General features: G+C 37.6%; 1 pseudogene; it reads left to right on the top strand.

Annotated features, from left to right (window-relative positions):
* LOC118857814 overlaps positions 1-21,614 on the top strand; it is a 44,904-nt pseudogene extending 23,290 nt beyond the window's left edge.
* The last annotated feature ends 548 nt before the right edge of the window (positions 21,615-22,162 follow it).

The following is a 22,162-nucleotide window of genomic DNA, read 5'->3' as shown; positions in this document are numbered from 1 at the left end:
AGAAATGGATATTTTGTGGTCAATGAGGTGTTTTATGGAGCAATTAGAGGTGGGTGATAACACTCAGTAAATATACCTGGTTAAATTAGCAGAACCACCTGGTAAGTAGGAGGCTTCTTCCTCTGACTTACGGTTTAGTCTCTTGGGTACTTTCAGGCTTTAAACTTCCACTATTCCTAAACCAATGCATGTCTGTATCTATAAGAATTTGCATTTACTCACCCCAAAAGGTTTTTAAGAGAAATGATTAAATTTAGGAATTCTTCTTGCAGTATGTATAATTAAATGAATCTCAGCCAGCTCTCTACGGAGGCAACATGGCAAGAAGCATTTATTAAGCATTTACCACGGAGCAAGCATTATGCTAAACCCATAAGAGCAAATAAAAATAATAATAAAATAATTAAAAGCGCAAAAGCAAGCAAAAATAAACAGTAATTGTGGAAGACAACCCATGAAAGGGAGCTGAAATTCTAGGGGCTTGGGAGGAAGGTACCTCCATGGCGGTACGAAGGTGAAGTCTTGAGAGTCAGAAGCAGGGCAAGAAGGGGAATGAAGATTAGCCAGCCTGAGCACCTCCCTAAAATGAAGGCCCCAGGAGGAATTCACCGGTGGGAGAGAAGGGCTAGCATGCCAGAGGGATGTTCCAGGGAGAGAAGGCTACAAAGACAGATGCAAGTTCCAGGGAGAAGAGGCCCCAGGTGCTGAGGGAAGTTCCAAGGTGAGGCAGCTGCTGAGGAATGGCATTTGAAGTGTGGAAAGTCAAAAGCAGAACTGTGATTAATTAATGAATCTACTAAACCAAGTGGTCTCTTTCTATCTCATATATATTTCTCTTTCAATATTTTTGGCCAATAAATTCCCTACGCATTCAAATCAGACTCTTTTGATAGCCTTCCCTTTTCTCCCTTATCAAATCCTTTGTGTTTGTATCTTCTGAATTTCATTCTTGAGAGCTCCCATTTTCTTGTGGTTACTTAATAGCTGACATAAAGCATTTCGAAGTTAACAAAAATGCTTCAGGTATATTACCTCATTTCGACTTCATAACAATCTTATAAGGTAAGTACTATAGGTATTGTCATCCCTTTTTTACAGATGAAGAAACTGAAACTCAGAGAAGTTAAGTAACTTGGCCATAGTCATACAAGCATGTTAAGGATTTTGCAAAGTACTTTGTGCATATTATTTCATTTTATGCTCACTACAACACTGGGAGGAAGGTGCCTTTATTATTCTCATTGAGAAAATTGAGGCAGATAGTGGTAAAATGACTTGTCCACACAGGGAGTAAACGTCAGAGACTAGATTTACACTCACATCTTCCTGACTCCAGGTCACCATATCACCAAGCCATTCCAAGAGCCTACTAATTGGTTTCTCTGCTACAAGTCTTCCCCCAGCTCTAATCCATCTTCTACTTAGGCTCCCTATAACTTCCCAGATCAAATATGAAATCCTCTGTTTGGCATTTAAAGTTCCTCATAAGCTGGCCCCTTTCTACCTTTTCTGCCTTCATATGTTTTACTCTCTTCCCCACACTATACAATCCAGTTACATTAGCCTTCCTCCTTCTCAGTGACTCCAAAGACTAATCCTCATAACTGTAATGAATGTCTTCTCTCTTTCCCTCCACCTCTTAGCTTCCACAGCTTCCTTCAAGACAGCTCAAATTCCACCTTCTGTAGAAGGCCTTTTCCCATCTTCCCAACTTCTGATGCCTTCCTCCTCTCAAATTAGCTTCCATCTCTCTCTGCATATCTTGTATATACCTAGTTTCTTAAATGTTATCTCCCCCATTAGAAGGTGTACTCCTTTACCTTTCTTTGTATCCTATATGTTTAGTATAGTGCCCAGCATAGAGGAAGCACTTGTAATCCTTGCTGACTATTTGACTGAATTGATGAGAAATGGGGTGACAAAGGGCAGCACATCATTTGAGGATATGCTTACAGTCTTCTTTGTGTCCATACATGGCCCCAGGCATCCATCTGTCTCTCTTTCCTGATCATGTTGAGGCCCTGAAGCAGGAAGAAAGGATTCAGAACCTTACAAGGTGGGAGTTTATGGAGGCAGAGCCCCTATTGGTGATAAGATATGCCCCGACTATTTGGCCCAAAAGAACTTAGGCACTACAAGATGCCATTGCTTTAAAGGTCCAGCATTTGTGGATTCATGCACAGTACAAAGCTATGGTGGGAGATATGGGGCAGGTCCCAGCCAGGCAGGGCAACAATCCTTAGAGCACCTTCTCTCAAGACCAACGGATGGTGGCATGGCAACCTCATGATTTTCCCTGCCCAGGCAACTATTTTGGAGTGTAAATGATTGAGGTCCACCCAATGTTTACACTACCATACCCACTCCCAACCTTTACTGTGGGGAGAGGCACAGAGGGTTTTGGAGGTTTGGGCAGCCTGTAGGAAGGGAAGACTCTTCACTCTGACTCCTCCAGTGAAGCAATGGGAATGGATGAACCACCTTCACTAAGGAGTCCATAACGTCTGAAGTCTTGCTCTTCTATGTCCCCCTCCCCCCTCTCCCTCCCCGCCTTGCGCAGGGACACATAGCCCCTCTTCTAAACGTCTGAGAGACCAATTTGTAGTTCTTTAAGTCCTGTTCTGGAGCAGAGTCCTGCTTGCCCTGCCCTGGCCTATGTCTATGAGGTTAAATTCTCCTCCTGGTGTTAAGCTCCCTAGTTCACATTATTACCCACACATTGTGCCTTCCTGTATAGTCATCTCAAGCCACCAGTTTTATTACTGCCTCTCTTCTTGGATAATATTGCCTATAGTAAATTATTAGTCTTCTATGCTGTTTACATTTCTTATGATGCACCTACCACCCTCTGAAATCTTCTTTGGCAGATATATATTATAGGCAGTTTTCTCCTTCCTCCTCCAGTCTCAGTTTGAAACCATCTTGATCATAATTGCAAGATTCATAGCACATAAAATGTTGACTGGTTCTAAGTAGGTAAACTTTCTTCTTGGTCAAGAGTTGATTATTCCTATATTTTAAACTGTAGTCTAGAGGTACAAAGCCTGTTCTCAGGCACTCTCCAGTAGAAGCAATATTTGCCACGTAAGGTAAGGTGTTTTTCTACCTCAAAATACAGTGCAGGAAAATTCTTTAAGTAGCTCAGTCAGTCAACAAGCATTTATTATGTGCTTATTAAGTGCTAGGTCCTATGTTAGAGCTGGGGATACAGAAAGGCAAAAAGACAGTCCTTGCTCTCAAAGAGCCTACATTCTCATGCCAAAGACAAACCATATAAGTGAGAAGTCATATGGAAAGATCCCATCATCCTCAGCATACAACAGCAAAGCTTCAAAAATAATAGCGTTTATATAGTGCTTTAAAGCTTACAATATGTTGTTACATTTGATCCTTACAATAATTCTATGAGAGTTTTTATTATCTCCATTTTATAGCCGAAGAAATGGTGGCTGAGAGAGATTAAGTGACTTGCTTGGCGTTACCCAGGAAGCACGTTTCTCAGTCACAGTTCAAACTCTGGTATTCCTGACTCCAAGTCCAACACTTTATCCATTGTACCACCTAGCTCCTCTGCTAGGTGCTAGTCATCCCTCTTCCCTTCTACATGCCACATTATTCTGTCTGCTCATTCTAGCATATTTTAGGATATTCTCATGTCTTTTTAAACAATTTTCCCTCTTTGTTTTCAAAGTACTCATCCATTTTCCAAGGACTACCCAAATCTCTCTGATGAACTGGAGAACAGAGATGTGCTCCTCCAGCTTTTTCACCTTCTCTAGCAGGGAGACAAGTCTCATTTTTGCTTGCATAATCTTTACTTGAAATAATTTCTAAGCACCCTGCAAGTTATCAGAAGCTCTGACTTCTTTGAAAGTCTGGTTCAAGTCAGCCCCTACATAAAGCTTTTCTTGATCTTCCCACATGTTTATGTCTCCCTTCCCCCATACCTCACAAATTTCCTTCCTTTTACTTTATGTATATATATATATCATATTTACTTGTAGATGTGCCTGTTTTGCGTACTAGCATATAAACTCTTTGAAGTTGGGGGCTGTTTCATTTTTGTCTTTGCATCCCCTTTGCCTAACACAGTGTCTGGCACATATACAAATATTCCAATGGATATGGGAACTCGCTAATTCAGAACTTCCTTTCAATTATGCAGGTGTCAAACTATCCATGCTTGTCCATCCTGGGGAACTCCCATCCACATTCTCCCAAAAATTTCCCACTGCAGAATCTATCCTGCATGTTGAAGACCTTTTGAGCATTCTGGCAGTCCACCTGTCATCCCCTGCCCCATGATTGACTGATCTTCCCTTCCTGACATAAAATTCATTGACAGTACCCTTTACTCTTGCTGTTCTTTGGAATTCCTCATTGGTTATGTGTTACAGCCTACTCATAACTATCATTCACCTCTCCTTTGCCCTCTGTGTGATGCTGATCTTTAATCTTTAGAGGCAGTAGAGGTTCACTACTTGGTACCAGATAGCAACTACAATGAAATTTTAATATTTAAAAAATGAACCATTGCTTTCATGGTAAGCATGAGGTCAGTAAAAGAGCTTCTTCATCCAGCTCTCCTGTTCCCTTCTTTTTCAACAACAGGCCCAAATCTCCCTACGTATGCTAGTAGATGAGCTCTATAGCACGTCCATCCAAACCCACGTTGAAATCTGAGCAATAGTAATTCTTCATTCTCACTCCATTCTTGTGGGGATGGACAGGCCAAACTCCTTTGAATCATTAAAGATCTCTTCTTAGAGGTTTTGCAATGTACTGGGACTGGATGCATTTGGCACGATTTCATCCACAAATTACAGTATCTGAAAGATCTCACTATCGATAAGAAATCTCTCCCTGATTTGAACTTTGCACTACATCTCCTTCATCACAATAGTGAATACCTTTGATAAGTATACATGGCCCTGTTTCATGCCTCACCTGATATTAATTAGCTGTAATTTTTAAAAGTTTGAGAGATATAACTTCTGGGTAATTAATCATTTTATTAGTAAAAGGAATGGTCATTTGGCCATCTCCCTCAGACCAAAGACCATCATGGTAGGTGGGCTCATGGCTTATATGCCCTTGGAAAAGTGGGGGTTCTTGAGGGTGGCAATCAACTCTGATTGGTTAACAAGTAATGAGAGAGGATAAATATTACAATGAGAGATGGACCTATTAACTTCGATTATGTCATTTACTTCTAAATTGCCCAGTCTTGGGCAATTTAGAATTTATCCCCAATCAAAGAATTTATCCCCACCCAAATCTGTGTAGAGCACAATGGGCTTCCCCACCTTAGATTAAATTCCTTGTAAGGTTGGGTGGAGTCTGACCTGGATTGAGGAGAAAATTAATTCAACCTTCAGAGACTAACCTTTAAAATGAGAAATTTAGAAAAAGGGGAAATGCTGGATCTCCCCAGTCACTGGTTATATATAACCATTTCTCTCATAGCAAAGGATCATTGAAGAGGGTTATATATGCTGTTATAGCCTCCAAGGAATCCTGAATGACCTTGATGTATGAGTAGCAGACATCTTGCTGTGAAAGAGCTGTTAGGCAGCAAATCAAATGCTTTCTCATAATCAACAAACAATAAGCACAAGATTTTATATTTTCTACAGCATAGTAGATGCTTAATAAATGCTTTTTCATCGATCAATTCATTGCTTGATTGCAAAATTTCCCCTTGCCTTTCATACATGAAATAATAACACCTACCTCCCAAGGCTGTTGTCTGGATAAAGCGCCTTATAAATGCTAGCTATTGTTGCTGTTACCAGTACCCTGGGTTCTCAGTCACTCTTCTCATTAACGCCAGTAACTAACTGCCCGTTTGACTGGACTGCTCACCTTGGCCTTAATCATTAGAGGGCTCCTGACTAAGTATTCATTTATTTATAGTAGGCCTTATCTCTCATGGATATTGTCTTCCTCAGTTTCTTATGATTTATAATTAGCAAATTCGTGCAGGAACCCCAAGCAAACTGAAGCTGTCCTCAGCAATCTTCCTTTAAAGGTTCTTAAATGGAAGTTGTCATCAGTCTTTGACTTCCACCAGGTGTTAAGGAGAAATTCTGCTTCCAGTGACTTCTGATCTTTTCCTGAATGATCTCTTTTCTTCTCATCAATCAGAATTTAGATACCTCCAGGAAAGTACTAGTTGTGTGAATCTCTATCAAAGTGAGCTATCACATCCAGAAATCATAAAATGCTGAATGAATCTCTAGCATGGCTCATGATTTTTAATTATTGTGGAATTCTGAGGGTATGTGAGTTAGAACAAGAATTTGGTACAATGGCAAAAGCAATGGCTCTTGAGTAAGGGATCTGATTCAAATCCTACCTCTGATGTTTACTACCTGTGTAATCTTTGACAAGTCACCTAACTTCTCTGAACCTCAGATTCTGTACGTGTACAACAAAGGAGTTGGATTAAATGAGCCTGCTAGATCTATGATATTCCCCTTCATTAAAGAGTGTCTTCCTGCCTACAAAAAATAATTCAGTTCTATCTTCAAGATGTTATTTGGCTTGCCCTACACTGCAATTCCCAAGTCTTTTCTTAAAAAAAAGTATTCATGACATATAAGTATGAGACTTCTTTGTTGACTATCATCCTTTCTTATTTTCTATTCCTGAACCATATTTTCCAACCTACTTTTCTTCATCTGCCTCAATAACTACCTTTGCATTGAAATTACTGAGTGTCAAACTATAATTAATTTGAAGAATCTTATTGAATTCTTCATAGAATTTCCTTACTTCTTCAATCTATGCAACAGATAGTGTCCCATGAACTAGATACCTTGTCATGGTAGTCTTCTTGTAAATACTTATCAAGAACACTATTAATATGAAATGACCAAATGAGCCATGACATGATGTACCTTACGACCTCTGACCATATATTAAAATAAATCTTTTATTTTCCACTTCAAGGAGAACTTAAAAACCAACTTTCCACTCAACAATAATTTCCTTTTGCCTTATGGCATCCTTTATAGTGAAAATATCAAGATTGACATGGATCAGTACAATTAACCATTCATTGGTAATCAAACAAAAATCTCACATTTGATGATGAAGTTAACCCTTAAATTAATGTTTTTAGATGGTCTAAAAACTATGTGATTCTTTTCCATCCATCTGCCATCATCACTAAAGAACTAGAAGGGTGCCACACATAATTGGGACATTTTGAAAAGAATTTATCGCCAAGTAGCTAATACACTTCTGACAAGCTTTCTTGAAGGAATATTCAGGGAGCTCAAATGTTCAGTATAAGGGGAAATACTTATATTTCCATTTGTTGCCTCCTATGGCAAATTTTTTGGTAGTTTTAAAGTCAATACATCTAATACAGATACAGCGTATTCCAAAGAACGAATTCTTATTTGGTGTGTAACACTGGAGATTTTGGAAGTTGCCATGTGTAGAAAAGTTCCTAACAGAATCAGCATCTTATGCTCAACCAAATTCCAATCCCAATGATACCTAACAGTATGAAAGCAACTTACATTAAGGTTTTAGGAAGATGTTATTAATTTGAACAGCTGCTTTTTTCACTAAATTTTCAAAAGTGAAATTATAGCTTCATTCTCTTCCTTCTTCCTAGACATATAGTTTTGTCTTCCATCCAACGCATTCAGATAGGCTATTGTTGAAAGCCAAATATTAGACAAAATAAAGCAAAGTTCAGATCTGATATAGTAAAGCTTATTTTCCTACCTAAAATTTAAGTTGCCAGAAAAATCTCCTTTTCATTTGGTTTGGTTTTGTTTTTGTTATTACAGAAGCAGCAATCATATTATTTCCCCTTTAAATATCCCTTTCATCATCCTACCTAATTTTCAGGAAGAAATATGTGATTATTTTTCTCTCCATATTTTTCCCCTCTGGCAAACTGCTTGGGCTGTCAGGGAGAGGAGTTGCTCTAGTGACTTGGTCAGAACAGTTGATTCTGTTTACAGAAAAGGGGATGAGGGAGGGCTTAAAATAATGATAACAAAGGTTAGCTCCTCCAAAATCTTGTAGAGAAGGGAAAGAAACCCTCCCTTACCCAATCAACAAGCATTTAATGCCTCCTGTGTGCAAGAACTGGCTGGGCACTGGGGATACCAATATAAAAGTGAGATCATGCCCTCAAAGTACTTATTTTCTACTGGGAGAAGGGGTATGCCATGTTTATAGATAAATACAGGAGATACATATTATATGTTATACTGTTATATTTATATATATACACACACATATGTATATAACATATACATATATGCATATATAATATATATGCATATTTATATATGAATATGTATAGTATATTATATATACACATGCACCAGAAATACAATGTGATTTAGGAATACAGCAGTTGAACAACTAGGGAAATCAGTTACATTTTTGTAGTTACACATTTACAGAAATATATATACATATATGATATTTAAAGGATTACTTTGTAATGCTCGGGAATGGGGAAAGGCCTCTTCAAAGAGTTGGCACTTAGGGCAGCTAGGCGGTGCAGCGAGTAGAGCACCAGCCCTGGAGTCAGGAGGACCTGAGTTCAAATCCAGCCCCAGACACTTGACACATATACTAGCTGTGTGACCTTGGGAAAGTCACTTAACCCCAATTGCCCTGCCAAAAAAAAAAAGAAAGAAAAAGAAGAGAGTTGGCACTTGACCTAACCTTGAAGGGAACTAGCGGTTTTAAGAGGCATAGGGAAAAGGGGAGACTATTCCAGTGTGAGAGATAGCCTCTGCAAAAGCACAAATAGAGGTGAAGGAACCCTGTGTATAGGGAGAATCAACTGAGCCACCTTGTAGCAGGGAACGTATTAAGGGAAACAATGTGATATTAGTCTTGTAGATTGTAAAGGATTTTAAATGCTAGACAAAGGAGTTTATATTTTACTCCAGTGGCAGTGGGGATCCACTGAGGGTTCTTGAAAGGAATAATATGATCCAACCGTAAGATACTGCCACCCCCTTTCCATGGATCAGAGAGGGAAAATGCTGGGTACAGAAAGCCAAATTAGGAGGCTATAGCAATAAGCAACGAGAACCTGGACTTCAGTGTTTGCCGTGTGAGTAGAGAGAACAGGATGGTAGGGGAAAATGTGGAGCAGATAGAATTGATAAGACTTGGAAACTGATTGGATATGAGGGGTGAGTAAGAGTGAAGACGTAAGAAAAGATAAGTAGCTTGCAAACCAGAATAACTGGAAGAATGCTAGCACTCTTGACAAAAATAGGGAAATTAAGAGAAAGTGTAAGTTTAGGGGGAAAGATAACTTTTTTAACTATGGGAAATACATAATGGAGAGAGACATCCAACAAATGGTTGGAGATGTAGTTCTGAAACTCAGGTAGAATCAAGAGGTCTTGCAACTTGCACTAAAGAACAACAGGTTAACTCCTCTGACCTGGCCTGGGGAGGGGAGAGAATGGACTACTCTCTTTGTAGCAGTGCCTGCATTTCCACAATTCATCCCTTTAGAGAGCTAGGAGCGAGTTATATCTGGTCATTGTCCCAACCACCTTGTAGTGGGAAAATAGCTGTTTTAAAGGAACTTATGGGAATTGCAATTAATAATAAAGTATGATTATTTAGACACCAGTCATGGAGACTCGAGCTCAAGTCCTGCTTCTGGAATGTACTGGCTATGTAACCCTGAGCAAGTCACTTAATCTCCCAATGCCTTAGTCTTCCTAGAGGCCAATTCTAAAAACAAAAGTTCTTAACTCCAGTGTCTGTGAACTTTGTTTTTTAAAAAAATGAAAACTGTATTTCAACATAATTGAAATACTATTCATAGGATGTAGGAGTTATATATTTACAGACATATATATTTATAGGATTACTTTGTAATCCTATGTATTTTAGGAATTTAAAAATTTTATTCTGAGAAGGGATGCATAGGCTTTATCAGATTTCCAAGGGCATCTAGCATATTTAAAAAAAAAAGGTTAAGAACCCACCCCTGCTCTAAAACTAGAAATTTAGAATAGTTGAAATCTGCACTGAAAATCATAGGTCTGGACAAAAGAAAGAAACCCTGATTATCGCTATAAATTAGGATTTTCAAATGATCTACCATTATAGTCAGTTGTGATATTTAACTCTTATTTAAACTCATTTATAGAATTATAAGTAGTATTTAATTTCCTGACAAAGTGAAAATAAGAGTCATGAAGGGTGGCTGTTGATAGAGATAGGGTAATTATAATTTCAGTGAAAATTCCTGAATATGAGCAGATGGAAAATTAACCCAAACAAACTGGTGAGGGATAGTTCCGCTGTGTTAACTAAGAGCCTGTAAACAATCACGTATCATTCCCTTAAACTCTCTTCTTCACTAATTGTTGTCAGAAGGTGATTTGAGGTGGGGGTACAGTTATCATAAAATAAAGAGGGTCAAGCACAATTTTATATTATTAGGACTGGGAAACTTCACTTACAGCTAACCTCGTAAAGAGCTTTATGTGCTCATGTGTATAACAGGAGAGAGATTGAGTTCAGTTCAACAACCATTCACAGAGCCCTAAGTAAGGGCTAGGCACATTGGGAATACAAAGACCAAAAAAATATAAAATAATTCATCATCTCAAGGAGCTTAAATTCTACATTGGAGACACTCCATAGTGAGTAGAAAGTGTCTCCTTTTTCAAAATATCTTACCTACCACTTACACAACCATGTGAAATTCTACTATTATGGACTTATACCTTTGTGTCTTGATGTCTTAAATTAAAATGCTTCAGGGACAAATGAATTTTTGGTGAAGGTTGCCCATCAAAAAACTATCTAGCTTTCTCATCATTCACTTCCGTTGAATTACTAATAAGGTTGTGACTCACAATGTCCCCTGCATATATGTCCTTCCAAAATTAACTGAAGTTTTAACAAGGCTAAAGAAAGTGGATTCTGCAGGATTCACTGACTGAATTTATTCTTCATTTATTTTTTATTTGGATCACAATCCAGTCTGTCTCAGAAGTGCTTTGGAACTAATCTAAGATGGGCTCATGCCACTATCATTGAAGTCAAAGAGTCTATGTCATAGAAAATCCAGAGGGTATTTGGACTGCTATGTTGGTCAAATATGAAAACCTTCATATTAGTGTAGAATATAACCTAAAAACAGATCCATTATAGGAATTCCTTCAAGAAACAAGAGAGATTGACTGACCACATCTTCTGTTACCAAAACCATAGGCAAAAAAATGAAGAAAGTAATAATTATCTGGCCTTTGCAGCTACTGGATAGTAGAAAGCTGGTATTCTATACTCAGCATTAAAGAATAGCCCCACAAAAGGGCACAACCTTTCTGATTAAGAAACTATGTAGCAGAAGAATTTATGACCAAACAAGAGATAGAGAACATTTATGAAATGCAAAGTAGATAATTTTAATTAAAGTAAATTAAGGTTTTGCACAAACAAAGCCAATGCAACCAAGATTAGAAGGGAAACAGAAAACTGGGAAACAATTTTTCCAGCCAGTGTCTCTGATAAAGGCCTCATTTCTAATATATGTAGAGAATAGAGTCAAATTTATAAGAATACAAGTCATTCCCCAATTGATAAATGTTCAAAGGACATGAACTGGCAGTTTTCAGATGAAGAAATTAAATCTATCTATAGTCATATAAAAAATGCTCTAAATCACTATTGATTAGAGAAATGCAAATTAAAACAACTCTGAGGTACTACATCACACATATCAGATTGGCTAACATGACAAAACAGGAAAATGATAAATGTTGGAGAAGACGTGGGAAAATTGGAACACTAATGCATTGTTGGTAAAGTTGTGAATTGATCCAACCATTCTGTAGAACAATTTGGAATTATGCCCAAAGAGCTATAAAACTGTGCATACCCTTTGACCCAGCAATACCACTTCTAGGTCTGTCTCCCAAAATGATCATAAAAATGGGAAAAGGACCCACATGTACAAATATATATATATAACAGCTCTTTTTGTGGTAGCCAAAAATTGAACATTGAGGGGATGTCCATCAATTGCAGAATGGCTAAACAAGTTGTGGTATATGAATGTAATGGAATACTATTGTTCCATAAGAAATGATGAGCAGGTAGACTTCAGAAAAACCTGGAAAGACTTACATGATTGATGCTAGGTGAGGTGAGCCGAACCAGGTGCACACAGTACACAGTAACAGCAACACTGTGTGATGACCAACTTTGATAGACTTAACTCTTCTCAGCAATACAAGGATCTAAGATAATTCCAGAAGACTCATGATGGAAAATGCTATCCATATCCAGAGAAAGAACTATGGAGTCTGAATGCAGATGAAAGCACACTATCTTCTCTTTTTTCTTCTTTCTCATGGTTTTTCCCTTTGGTTCTAATTCTTCACAACATGACTAATGTGGGAATATGTGTAATATGATTGCACATATATAGCCTATATCAGATTGCATGCCATCTTGGGGAGGGGGGAATAGAGGGAGGGGAAGAAAATTTAGATCTCGAAATCTTATAGAAGTGAACGTTGAGGGGCAGCTAGGTGGCACAGTGAGTAGAGCACCAGCCCTGGAGTCAGGAGGACCTGAGTTCAAATCTGCCCTCCGACACTTATCACACTTACTTGGGTGTGACCTTGGGCAAGTCACTTAACCCCAATTGCCCTGCCTTCCCCCCTGCAAAAAAAAAAAATAAGTGAAAGTTGAAAACTAAAAACAAATAAATAAAATTAGTTTTTAAAAAAGAAACTACATAGCAAGAACATGAATCTTCAACCTTGTATCAAAATTGCACCCAATCAGGAAACAACTACTAGCTATGCCCCACCTTCACAATATCTCCAGTGCTTTCTTGAGGTTGGAAGGAGCACCAATGTCATTCTCATGGTCTAACAGCTGCTTCAGAGAAAAACATGAAATGGAAAGACAAGTGGGGGAAGGGAGTGAAAGGAGTTCTTCAGAACCCCTAAGACTTAGTGGAAGATGCTGAGGGAGCTGGAGTATTTCCCTGACCCCCAATTCATAAGCACATAGAAATGGAGAGTAACAGGGAGGACTCATCATTAGACAGGGGTGAAAAATAGGGACTTTCAGGAAAGCAAGTACAGAAAACCTCATTTGGGAGTGGCCTATGAGTGAGTTCAGTTTTAATATGCACACCGCTGTTGATACTTAATTTAGCCTTTCCCTCCGGTAAGGTGTATCCAGTAGAGATCTGGAGCACACTAGGAGAGGAGCACATTGCTAGCATGATAGCATTACTTTTGGTTCTTTCTTTTGATTTTTAAAAATGATTTCTTGACTAAAATTGTTGGTATCTGTCAATTAAGTGCATTTTACCATTGCTGAATTTCTAAAACTATGAGGAGAAAAGCTAATGTGAACACAGAATAAATCTATAATTACTACATTATAATCTGTCAATAGTTCAATCAAGAATCATTTATTAAGCACCAGTTACGTTCCATACAGGCAGCCAGGTGGCACAATGGATAGAGTGCTAGGCCTGGAGTTAGGAAGACCTGATTTCAAATTCAGCCTCAGGGAGTAGCTGTGTGACCCTGGGCAAGTCACTTAACTTCTATTTGCCTCCATTTCCTCATCTGTAAAATGGAGGTAATAATAGCACCTACCTCTCAGGTTGTTAGAGAAAATAAATGATACAATAATTGTAAAGTGCTTAGCATAGTCCCTAAAACATAGTAGGTGTTTAATTAATACTCGTTCCCTTCTTTCTCTCGCTCCTCATGTAGGAGGTTGTATTTAAGCTGTGTTTAAAGGAAACTGGAGATCTCAAAGGAGAAGAGGGAGAGCTGAATCACAAATGGACTTAAATGAGCTTTAAGGAAACAGTCACAAGGTCTGTGCTCTACAGATATCCAAGATCAGTCACTGAACAGCTTTACTGAGCATTGCAGCTACTTAATAATCAATAAGAACATTTATTTTTGGCATAGGTCATTACTCTATGTTGTTTTCCTGGTGTCTGATATCCAGGGTCACATCTTTTTAAAGGACACCTCACTAACTTTGGCAAGATGTGATGCGTTATAAAAGTCAATTGTCAAACAATGAGATAAGAAACTTAAGCCTTGGTCTTTGGTCACCACAATAAATGTAATCTATGCATTTATCCTATATACAATCTAGGGATATTTTAAGATGTTTCGATGTTATAGAACAAAAGTGACATGGTTTTACCCTTAGGGAACACATGTTTCCCCCTATGTTTTTGTTCTATAGAAAATAAAGGTACAAATATGCAACATTTGAAGAAAAGCCAATATTTAAAAATGCTCATTTGCAAGGGCATACATTAAGATTGAGTTAATAATCATCAATGAAATCTTGTAAATAGTAATTCCTCTAGTATATTTAACAGTATATTTTCTGATCATTAAATATTTAACGAAAGATTTTTTCATAGTGATTTTTCTTTTCTTTTTATTTTTTTAAAAAAAAGGAAGGAAAGAAGCAGAAAATGCCAAAGCTAGAGTATTAAAAGCCACAGACCAGAGCAAGAAGCTTCCTCTTAATGTAATTTGAGGAATAACCAAAAAGTTCTTCCCCATCAGCCTACTTCAATGAGCAAAAGTTTTGATGTTAGAGTCATTCATTAAAGACATACTGGGCATTTTCACTGGATTTAAGAAATAGTACATGCTGCCTATTGTAGTTTCTGAAATTTCATGATCACTTTATATCAGCTACATTTCTTTGCTATGAGAGATTGCATGGCATAGTGGATGGCAGGCCCACTTTAGAGTCAGCAAAACCTAGGTTTAAGATCTTCCTCTGTACTTGTGAGATGATGAGAAAGTCACTTAATCTCGATGGTGTCCCACAGAACTCTCTAGGACTATAAATTGTTGATGAATTGAAATCTGTATTCTTGGGCACAGCTGTTGTAACTGTGTGAAATGTCTTCATTTCATCTTTATTCTTTCTTGTGATTAATCGTTAATCTTGACCTTTGCTTTAATTATCTGATATTCTAACATTAAAGAACCCTATCAGTGAGATCCACAGATCCCAACGCTGATGAAATCATAAGTTTAGATCTAAACTTGTCTAAGAAATGGAAAATGTAATGAAATCACAGCTCAGTATCAATGTCCTTATTTAAATCCATTTCCCATTTTTCAAAGTAAGTGGCGTATTCAAATAGGTCTGGTTGGAATCATAAAATTTTAGCATTGTAAGGGACATACGGGGCATCTGCTCCTACACATTCCTGAAAAAGAAATCGTATCCAACATACCTAACGAGTATATTCAGGCTTTGCTTGAAGACCTCCACTATATCACAAAATATCCCACTCCAATTTTGGATAGCTATAATTATTAAAATGAAGGTTTGGGCTTTTGTTTCACAGCAAGCTTAAATTTGGTTCTTCTACTCATTGCTACTTGTTTTGCCTTCTAAGGTCAAACTGAACTAGACTAATCCTATTTCCATCTGATAGTCTTTCAAATATTTGAAGATAGTCAGCATATCAACACTGAGTCCTCTCTTCTAGCTAAGTAGCCTCTTTCTTCAACCAGTCTGCATGTGAGATGGACTCAAGGCCTTTTACCATCTTGTTTGGCCACTTTTGAATACTTTCTAGATTACCAGTGTGATTCTTAAACTATGGTACGCAAAAGTGAAGTACAATACTTCAGATGTGATCTAACCAGAGCAGAATACAGAGAGATTATCACCTCCTACAGCTTTGTCTTTTTAAATATATATACATTTATATACAATTCGTTTCTTTAAGTATTTCCTAATTACAATCAAAAAAGTTTTAATATTCATTGTTTTAAAATCTGTGGTCCAAATTCTCTCCCTCCTTCCCTCCCTTGAGAAGGCAAGCAATATGGTATAGATTATACATGTGAAATCATGCAAATCATATTTCCATATTAGCCACGTTGCAAAAGAAAGCACACACGCACACACGCAAAAAAGAACAAAATAAAGTGAAGCAAGTATACTTGAATCTGCACCCAGAGTTTATTGGTTCTCTCTCTGGAGATGGATATCATTTTTCATCATGGGTCCTTTGGAATTGTATTGGATCATTGTATTGATCAAAGTAGAAGCTTTATCTTTCTCAATGCAACTCAAGATTGCAATAGCTTTTTTGGTATCCGTATCACATTACATTTGCCAGACAAACTGCTATCCAGTCATGCCTTCCTCATTTTTGTAATTTTGGAGTTGATTTCTTGAACCCAAGTATGATTTTATATTTATCTGTACTGAACTGCATTTTTATTATATTCAACACAATGCTGTAGATCTTTCTGGATAGTGATTTTGTTATCCAATGTATTAGTTCTACCTCCTAGATTCACGTCATCTATAAATTTTATAAGTATGCCATTATGTCTTTAATATTAAGTCATTAAGGTCAAGCATAGGCACTCCACTACAGACTTCCTACAAAGTTGACATCAAACTATTAAAGAGTACTCCTTGAGTTCAGCCATTCAACTAGTTCTGAATCCATTTAACTCAAGTTTATACTTCCCTTTTTGAAAATCAGGACATTTGCCTTTCTTCAGTCCTGTAGTATCTCTCCTATTCTCTGGTTTTTCAAATACTACTGATCCCAGCTTAACAATCTAATCTACTAATTATTGCAGTTGTTGTTTTAAGTAACCAATGAGACAGCACCTCTGACCAGAATTCATTAAGGACAGCTAATTGCTTTCTTATAAACTTCTTATTTATACTCAGAATCAACTCCTCATCAAACATTCCTATTTTGTCCTTTTTAGTCCAAAAATCATTCTCTTTGGCAAAGGCAACAGAAGCATAAGAATTAAGCACCTCTTCCTTCTCTCTGTTGTCAGTTATTATCACCCCATGCACCTTAAGCATTAAGCTTACCTTTTTAAAAAAAAATTCTTTCCCCAAAAATAAATAGCTTAATAAATATTTCTGTTGTCCTAAACTTTCCTTGCTAGCCTCATCTTATTCTGTGCTTTTGTACCCCTGACATAGTCTTACAATGCAGAATCAACATGACAGGCTTTTGCAATCAGCCTCAGTTATCTGTCTTTGCTTTCATTTTCTATACATATCTTTTTTTTAATTTAAACTTAATATAAATTTAAGCTTTAGTTTTAAATTTAAAATTAAACTTTATACATTCAAACATTTCTTGTTTGAATATTTTTTTGAAAATTTGTATTTACATTTCCTAAATTTCCCCCTCTATCACTCTTCTCCCTGCACCTAAGAACCACCCTACATAACAAAAAAAAAAAACTGCAAAAGAAAAAGAGGAAGAGGAAAAATCAGTCAAATATATCAATGCATACAAAAAATCTGGCAATACATGAAATGTTCCACACCTTTCTAAAGGAGTGGAGAGAGATGGCTTCTCATATCTCTTCTTTGGAGCCATGTATATTCTTAGTAACTTTGCAACATTCAGTTTCAGTTGTTAGCTGGCTGCATTACTCTTTGACTTCTCCACCATGCTCCAAAAAGCTCATTATTGAATAACCTCATCATTCTGCAAGATCTCATCAACCTTGGTACTCCACCTCATCACTACACCCTGCCTCTCTGATTGGAAGGTGGGACCATGAACTGGGATGTTGTTTGTTGTCAATGACATCAGAAGGGTGATGTCTTTACTTGCAAGTGAATTGGATTTAAATGAGGCAGAGCCATGCAAAATAATCAGCCTCACTTTCTCCTCCAGAATTATTGGGAGTCCTATGGCAAGACAGAAGTCAAGATAACTGGCAATGGCTCAGCTCATGAACTCTAAACCTCTATTCAAAGAGAGAGCTCAGCTCCAACATCTCACTCTCTATGTATCTATGAATCACAGACCATCATATCAGAAGAATCAAAAAATTGTAGGGAACCTGAAAAACAATGTATAGACTGTTAAACCTGAAAATTTGGTTGAAGGAAACAACAAAGCTAGGTGATAGAAAAATCCATGTTGTTTATTATTTTCCCTTAAAGCATAGCTAAGCTAGCTTACTTGTATGTACAAGGAGTCAGAGCATAGGCTCTGGCTGTCTGAACAAAGCAATGAGAAAACTTATATACGTTATTTTAGCAGACCTAGCAAGCCTGTATTACCTCATTTTTTATGAGCCCCATGTATGTTTAACCATGATACAAGAAGAGGATTTTCCTTAATTGAATAGAGTTGTAAAGGATGTTGACAAAAGTCAGTTGAAACTACAGCCCAGCGTCTCTGTGTCTCATTACATTCCATAACATGGTATATACCTGTAGAATATTAAGCAAGGTAATCTCTCTTGGGATTAGGGTCTCATCCTTTAATGATCTGGCCTTGTTGACAGAGGTAAGGGTATTTCCTGAGCAAACTTTTAGAGAGAACAAAGAAGTCCAGGTCCTGGATCTTCATCCAGCTACTCATTAATTCAGGCTCTGGGTCTGGTTGAAATTAGAAATGATATAAAATAGTATAATATTTTCCACAAGACATATGATAAGTATAAAAAGATGGGAACACATTGCCGACAAGGATTTATATGCAAGAAGTAGGATAAAAGATGTCATCAATGATATCTAATACTACAAAAAAGGAGGTAGACTAGTGTTGTTTAAAGAGTGAGAAATAATAGCTCAATAGCCCAAGTGTTATACTAATAACCACAGAATATTAAAATGTTATTAAAATTAATATCAATTATTGTCAAATATTAATATTAATTATGATTAAAATATTAAAACCTCTGGACTAGTCAATAGCTGGTGTGGGAAAATAAATAGATGAGTTACTGAAATAAGAATGCCACATGATTATGAAACAACAACAAAAATTGTGGCCTCACTTTCCTGCTTGTTATCATTCGTCCTTCATTCTCGAAGAGGACCATGACATCAGGAAGGTGATGTCATGACCTGCAAGCGAATTGGATTTAAGTGAAAGAGGGCTGTGCAAACGTTGCCAGCCTCACTCTCTCCTCTGGAGCCATCTGGGTCCAGTGGCAAGATATAGATCAGGATGACTAGAGATGGCCCTGGATGCAGTGGGAGATCTTGGCCTTTTTAATTTAAGGTCTTTCCCAGGTCTCAGTTTCATTGAAACAACACCCATTCAGTGATTAAGGTTATGCAAAAAATGAGGCAAATAATGGTCTCTTTAACCTAGTTTAAAAAAAAATCACACTCAGGGTTTCTAGCCAAAACAGAAACAATTGCTATTTACACTCAGTCAAAGCCATCAAACAATGACCAAGTGAGGCTTGGGCTGGGGCCTATTGTTGGCCAATCAATGAGAGTCAGAGTGATTTGGGTTAACACATGGTCCTTAAGAAAGAAATCTAGCCCATAAACCTCAAGATATCCACAGAAAGAAAAGTTAGACTAGGTGTCCTGTCAGGTACCTATAAGCTTTAACTCTATGATCCTTGGCTCCAAATCCTCAGTGAAGTTTCCTTCTATGAGCCAGCAAAAAGAGATGGTTTCTCTGACAAGAATCCCTCCTTCCAATACTCTGGGCCAGCAAATTCCTCTTGGATGCAGTTCCCATTAGGAAAATTCATTTTCCAGGACACACCAAAGGGTATGTCTATACCCTCAATAGGGACGTTCGGTCCAAACTCCTGACAAAAGTTTCCCTCGCAATAAGCTCCAGTCCCAAAAGCTCACCTCATTGTAAACTTAATTTGACAAGGGAACACCTTTGATCAACTCTATACAAATTGTACCATAAGCCATTGTACATATAAGGAATTAAGAGAAACTTAAGAAAATTCGTATGAGCTTTTGCAGACAATATTGGTACCAATTTTTTTTGTTTTTGTATTTTTTAAAGGGGCGGGAGGAAAGTCTAAGATCCCTCCCAGCCCTAATTCTATGATCCTTGTTGTTGTTCAGTCATTTGGGGCTTTCTTGGCAAAGACACTGGAGTGGTTTGTCATTTCCTTCTCTAACTCATTTTACAAATGAGAAACTGAGACAAAATAACTAGCTCGGGTTCACACAGCTAGTAAGTGCCTGAGGCTGGATTTGAACTCATGAAGATGAATCTTTCTGATTCCAAGTCCACTACTCTATCCACCGTACCACCTAGCTGCCTGGTACAAAATTATTGAAGTTAAAGTACACAACCTTCCTTTTTCTATCAAAGAATAAATTATGCAGTTGGAAAATGACATACTCTACCAGTTGCAATCACTCTATTAAGTGTTGTTGCTAAACTGTTGTCAAGGAATTACCAGCTATATCTGCTGTGTCAAGACAAAATGTAGCAATAAAAACAAACAAAAAAATTACATAATCCTGGAAAAGAGATAGGTGACTCACTTAAACATTATATCTCATCAGGGACAAAAAGGAGCTGACAGAATTTACAAAAAGACTCCTGGGAGGCCCCTTAGTTTGAGGTGGCTACTGGGTATCAGTCCCCAAGAGCAAGAGCAAACTCAGCACAGAAGGGTCCATGTCCCTCACCCCCTCATATGTTGCTTAACTGACACCCTCTTCCCTTATCATCCCTTCCTGGTCCACCCCCTCCATCATTCATGAATCACCCACATTTCTGCCACACACCACTGACATAGATGCAATATCCTTGAAATCCTGAAAACAGAGCAAAGAGTTACATTATGATGTAGTTTGGAACTTCTGGGCAATTCTATGGCATGGAAAATTAAGGCTCCCATTTCTTAAGGACAAAGACCTTGATCTAATTACCTTCTCTTCACCAAAGTCATTGAATAAGTCACCAATAAGATGGATTGGCATACACTGCATTGGAGTTGTCAATAAACTCTCCAGCAGCATAAGGAAGGTCTGGATCACTGTCCTCTTCATTTGGGGAGTCATGATCCCCATCGTAGCTGCTGAAGAAGTGTGGAGAGATGAGCAAAAAGATCTTGTCTGCAATATGCTGCAGCCAAGTTGCAAAAACATGTGTTATAACCACCTCTTCCCTTTTTCTCTTATCAGACTTGGGACAGTCAGCTGATCTTTGTCTCTACTTTGGCACTCCTAGCAGCAATGCATGTTACTTACAATAGACATGAGAATGCAAACCAGTTTAGAAAAGAAAAGAGAGTGAATAAACATAAAGACCTAGAGGAAATGAAAGAACAGAGGGTTTAAATAGAGGGAGCCTTGTGGTGAACTTAAGACAAACAGCGTTTTCTTTAGAATTATCTTCAAAGAATCCTTCATATACATGATTCACTTTCTTTGGCTATAACCTTCCCTGGGTGGTAGAATTCAGTATTAATCCTCATCCCAATATTATGGACTGCTTTATTTTGAGAATCACTGAAAAATGTTTTTGCTATTTTCATAATTGCTATAGCATCTACCTCCTAGGGTTGTTGTGAGGATCAAATGAGATTATAATTGTAAGGCACTTAGCACAGTGCCTGGCACAAAGTAAACACTATATTAATATTAGCTATTATTCTATTATCTCTGATTTGCTTTCTCTTAAATGTGGCTATTATGTTAGTTACTAATGAAATGGTGTTAGAGAGGTCCAAAAGAGGACAGGCTTGAAGAAATCACCCTATTCATCCATAAAAGAAAGCAAGCAAAATGAAATGAATGAGTTGATTTCAGGCAGTGGAGGAAGTGCAATCACAGGTTTTCTCAGTTAAAGATTTTAAATTAAAGTCTAACTACTAATGATAAACCTGCAGTTTTCAAATGGAAGGTGGATATCAACACTTGTCCAAATATTTATTCCTGGGGCAGCTAGGTGGTGCAGTGAATAGAGCACCAGCGCTGGAGTCAGGAGGATCTGATATCAAATCTGGCCTCAGACACTTGACACATGCACTAGCTGTGTGACCTTGGGCAAGTCACTTAACCCTATTGCCCTGCCAAAAAAAGAAAACAAAAAAAATATTTATTCCTTAGGCTTATTTTGGGGGGGGGGCAGGAGATGCCAATGAAATTCCTAACAAATAGGGACTTAAATGAAATCTCTTGGAGAATTTATAATCTGCATTATCAGTCAGTCAATAAATATTTATTAAGCACCTACTATGCATCAGGCACTGTCCTAAATACCAGGGATACAAAAAGAGGCAAAAGAAAGTTCCTGCCCTCAAGGAACTCACAAGCTAATGCAGTGAACAATTCTGTAAAAAAAAAAAAAAAGAGTAAGTTGTCATTTGTATACTAAAACACTTTTAAATTTACT

This window comes from Trichosurus vulpecula, chromosome 7 (assembly GCF_011100635.1).
Source record: "Trichosurus vulpecula isolate mTriVul1 chromosome 7, mTriVul1.pri, whole genome shotgun sequence".
NCBI classification, from domain to species: domain Eukaryota; kingdom Metazoa; phylum Chordata; class Mammalia; order Diprotodontia; family Phalangeridae; genus Trichosurus; species Trichosurus vulpecula.
Note: the sequence above shows the minus strand (reverse complement) of the source record. Positions and strands in the feature narration are given on the sequence as shown.